This window comes from Chiloscyllium punctatum, chromosome 29 (assembly GCF_047496795.1).
Source record: "Chiloscyllium punctatum isolate Juve2018m chromosome 29, sChiPun1.3, whole genome shotgun sequence".
Lineage (NCBI taxonomy): Eukaryota > Metazoa > Chordata > Chondrichthyes > Orectolobiformes > Hemiscylliidae > Chiloscyllium > Chiloscyllium punctatum.
Genome location: NC_092767.1, coordinates 29,146,913 through 29,151,625, shown reverse-complemented (window position 1 = coordinate 29,151,625; position 4,713 = coordinate 29,146,913). Strand labels below are relative to the sequence as shown.

General features: G+C 44.3%; 3 non-coding genes across 3 annotated transcripts; all 3 read left to right on the top strand.

Annotated features, from left to right (window-relative positions):
* The first annotated feature begins 576 nt into the window (after positions 1 to 576).
* Positions 577 to 658, top strand: trnas-aga (transfer RNA serine (anticodon AGA)). The gene has a single exon. It is a non-coding gene; the product is annotated as a tRNA-Ser (tRNA).
* Positions 659 to 2,785: 2,127 nt separating this feature from the next.
* On the top strand, positions 2,786 to 2,858 carry trnar-ucg (transfer RNA arginine (anticodon UCG)). The gene has a single exon. It is a non-coding gene; the product is annotated as a tRNA-Arg (tRNA).
* A 1,417-nt stretch (positions 2,859 to 4,275) lies between these two features.
* On the top strand, positions 4,276 to 4,357 carry trnas-aga (transfer RNA serine (anticodon AGA)). The gene has a single exon. It is a non-coding gene; the product is annotated as a tRNA-Ser (tRNA).
* The last annotated feature ends 356 nt before the right edge of the window (positions 4,358 to 4,713 follow it).

Here is a 4,713-nt window from a genome sequence, read left to right as displayed (position 1 = left end):
GTTCCTTCAGTGTCGCTGGTTCCCAATTCAAGAACTCCATCTCTAGCGGTTTCATGTCTGTACCTCCATGCTGTCGAGTTGAAGAGTGAAGAAAAGTAACTCACCCCCTCCATCTCTGGGGTAATTAGGGGCTGAAAGTGAATCGTATCACATTGAAGTGTATCTACAAGCGACTTAATCGCTGTCTTTTATTGGGAACCATCTCTTTCATTGTAACCATCAGGAAAGACCATTTCGTTCGCTAAAAAGAGAAATGAATATGTCACTAACCTTTGTTTGTTTCATGGCCAAGAATACTCAGATCAATAGCTCCCTTGATTACCTCTGCTGGTCATGTTCGCAAAGAGGTCTAGCAAATTGCCAAGTGTGATTTTCCTTTCAATAAATAATGTTGAACCAATTTTGCTGCAAATATCTTGTCCTAACTTTGTGCTTTTCTTCTTTTACATTGGTGTCTCGCACCTTACAAATGACAGCAAAGGTATGAATGGAGATGGAAACATGTAACTCAAGTCAGCGGCAGCTTTCAATGAGATCACGGCTGATTTGGTCAATGCTCAGGGGGCGGTGCTGTCTGTAGTCATGGCCGAGTGGTTAAGGCGATGGATTAGAAATCCATTGGGGTTTCCACACGTAGGTACGAATCCTGCTGACTACGTTATGAACGCTTTCCTGCTGGAACTATTCAAAGTTCAGTACGCCTGTTTTGCAAACCAGGCCTGTAATTTGATTAGACTTGAGAAACTCGAGTTCTTCATCAGAAATGCTCCACATTTAAAACATGATCTCTGTTTCTCTTTCCAGATACACTGCTCGACACATCGGGTTTCTGCAGTTGTTATTGAACGCCCTGAGCAGAAGTGCTGCTTTTCATTAGATTCCTTTCATCCCTTGTCCTCTGTTCTCTGACTCTGGTCATTGGCAACACTTCCTCCTGCTCGTCAGAGTGCTCATTCCCCACCGCTCCCTCTCCCATCATTACAAACGACCGCAGGAAATTGCCACTTAATCATCTTTGTTCCAAAGTGAAACTCACCAGCCTAGGAACTCTCTCCACCAAACGGGACTTCTCATCCCTGGACATGGTGCAAGCCAGAGGATTGTGAAGAGTTACTGTAAAAATATTGTCAGTTGGCAGTTGGAAAAATGATTAGGAAGCAAACCATATAATTTAGGCTCCAGCTTTGGAAATCTTGAGAAACCCTTTGGGAAATGGAATCATAGGAGATTGAAGAAGTGTAAATTGTCAGTCCGAGTAGAGGAAGGGACATTGACTCTGATCTTCTCGGCACAGGAACTGATCTGAGACATTGAAAGTATTCTCGCTCCCGTACGCGAGGAATACAAACTTCATCTGGACTGTGGGATAATGAAAAACTCTGGAACACTCAAGACAATATCCAAATATTGACTGAGATCACTACAGTACGAGTACTATAGATGGGTCAGTTTTTGTCCACTGTGTGCGGGAGGGCTTCCTGACACAGTATGTAGACATGCCTTCAAGGGAAGAAGCCACTTTCGATTTAGTACTGGGTAAGGAGCCTGGCCAGGTTTTAGATTTGGAAGTAGGTGAGCACTGTGGAGACAGCGATCACAATTCTCTCAGGTTTACTTTCGTGATGGAAAGGGATAGGTGTACTCAACGGAGCAAGAGTTTCAGCTGGTGGAAGGGAAATCACGATGCAATGAGGTAAGCTTTAGGAATCGTAGAGTGGGGTAGGAAACTGTAGGGGGTGAGCACATTAAAAATGTGAAGGTTATTCAAGGAAAAGCTCCTGTGTGTCCTAGATAAGTATGTACCTGTCAGGGAGGGAGTAAGATATAGAACGCGTGAGCCGTACTTTACTAAGGAAGTGGAAACCCTGGTCAAGAAGAACAAGAAGTCTTATGTTAGGAGAAAACGTGAAAACTCAGTTCGAGCGCTCGAGGGTTCCAACGATATCAGGAAAGACCTAAAAAGAGAGCTGAGAAGAACCAGGAGGAGACATGCGAAGTTGTTGGCAGATAGGATCAGGGTTAACCCTAAGGCTTTCCATAGGTATGTGAGCACTAAAAGAATGACGAGAGTTAAATTTGGGACAATCAAGGATAATAGTGGGAAGTCGTATGTGGAGTCAGTGGAGATAGAGGAAGCACTAAATAAATATTTTTCGACAGAGTTCGCTATAGATAATGAAAATGTTGGCGAGGAAGATAGAGAGATACTTGCGTCTAGACTAGAAGAGATTGAGGTTCACATGGAAGAGATATTAGAAATGCTGCAGAGTGTGAAAATAGATAAGTCAGCTGGGCCGGACGGGATCTATCTGATGTTGTTCAGCAAATGCACGACAGGAAGGTACAAATCAAGCTGATGCTAACAACGGCTCGTTTTGAGCCGCTAATTTGCAGTGAAGTGGCGGCGCCAATAAAAGGTGTCACGCAGCTCGTCTAATTCCACATCCTGAGCTCGAAATGACCAGATGTCTCTCGCAGAGTTTCGGCAGGGTCTTGCTTAGACGACACCATGACACGTTTTCACTGGAGTGGATCATGAAATCGCGTCGGGACTGCGAATAAAACGATGGAAACTTCCAGCAGAGAAGGAGGCGACCCCGAAGCAGGCAACTGAGGACAAATGTTTCTCCTTTGCCTGTGAAAGTCACTGCTTCACAAATTGGAAACTTCGAAGTGAAGCAGTGTTGGTGATTTTCTTCGCTGCTTGTTCACCTTTTTAATTCTGATTCCGTGAAAGTCAATGGCATTACATATTGACATTCTGCCAGCGCTGAGCGTGTCAGTTGGGCCAGTGGCGTAATGGATAACGCGTCTGACTTCGGATCAGAAGATTGTAGGTTCGAGTCCTACCTGGCTCGAGGGGAGTGTCTGACTTTAACCGTGCCCCACGTTGACGTTCCCCTGTGATGTCCTGCCGGGACGTCGCTTCTGTGCTTCCACATTTGAAACTTGCATTTGTCCTATTATCCATTTCAAATTCCAGCTCACCACAACAGAGACCTCTGTCGCTTTGGGGGTATCTTTCTGTGTGTCTCCCTTTGTGGGTGAAAATGAGCATAAGTTCCTCAAAAGAGTTACAAGTCGCTGTGCAAAGGTCACACATCTGCCCCATTATTGTGCCATTTAAGAACACAGGATAAAGTCATTGACATTTGCACTGGGAACATTAGAACACACGAGACTTTGGGCCAAAGTTGGAAACTGCGACTGGAATGATTGGCTCTCTGATTAGCCGCGATGCACACAGGTGGAATGGCCTTTTCCCACTTTGTAAATCTACGAAGACAAGTTGAAAATGTTCATAAAGGGTGTTTTATTTACACCAAATACGACAGTATCTATCGCCTTGTCTTGTTATTTACTTGTGAGGATTCGATACTCTCAGAACCGTGGCCCGGATCGTATTCCGGCTCATGGAATGCTGGGATTGTTCAGCTAACATGTCGGTGTACCAGTACTTCTGCCGATTTTCCGATGCTAGCAGGTCATTGGTTTTGTCCAAAACATGATGAATGTTAACATAATACGAATAGCTGCAGTTGCTGGAAATCTGAGCCAAAAACGAAAATTGTTTGCGGAACGCAGAAAGACTGGCAACAGAAACATCGACTTTCCTGCTCCTCGGATGCTGCTGTGCTTTTCCAAAATTTTCTGATCTAAAATCAGCTTTCCAGCATCTGCAGTCCTCACTTTTGCCTAGTTCCTTCAGTGTCGCTGGTTCCCAATTCAAGAACTCCATCTCTAGCGGTTTCATGTCTGTACCTCCATGCTGTCGAGTTGAAGAGTGAAGAAAAGTAACTCACCCCCTCCATCTCTGGGGTAATTAGGGGCTGAAAGTGAATCGTATCACATTGAAGTGTATCTACAAGCGACTTAATCTCTGTCTTTTATTGGGAACCATCTATTTCATTGTAACCATCAGGAAAGACCATTTCGTTCGCTAAAAAGAGAAATGAATATGTCACTAACCTTTGTTTGTTTCATGGCCAAGAATACTCAGATCAATAGCTCCCTTGATTACCTCTGCTGGTCATGTTCGCAAAGAGGTCTAGCAAATTGCCAAGTGTGATTTTCCTTTCAATAAATAATGTTGAATCAATTTTGCTGCAAATATCTTGTCCTAACTTTGTGCTTTTCTTCTTTTACATTGGTGTCTCGCACCTTACAAATGACAGCAAAGGTATGAATGGAGATGGAAACATGCAACTCAAGTCAGCGGCAGCTTTCAATGAGATCACGGCTGATTTGGTCAATGCTCAGGGGGCGGTGCTGTCTGTAGTCATGGCCGAGTGGTTAAGGCGATGGATTAGAAATCCATTGGGGTTTCCCCACGTAGGTTCGAATCCTGCTGACTACGTTATGAACGCTTTCCTGCTGGACCTATTCAAAGTTTAGAAGGCCTGTTTTGCAAACAAGGCCTGTAATTTGATTAGACTTGAGAAACTCGAGTTCTTCATCAGAAATGCTCCACATTTAAAACATGATCTCTGTTTCTCTTTCCAGATACACTGCTCGACACATCGGGTTTCTGCAGTTGTTATTGAACCCCCTGAGCAGAAGTGCTGCTTTTCATTAGATTCCTTTCATCCCTTGTCCTCTGTTCTCTGACTCTGGTCATTGGCAACACTTCCTCCTGCTCGTCAGAGTGCTCCTTCCCCACCGCTCCCTCTCCCATCATTTACAAATGACCACAGGAAATTGCCACTTAACCAT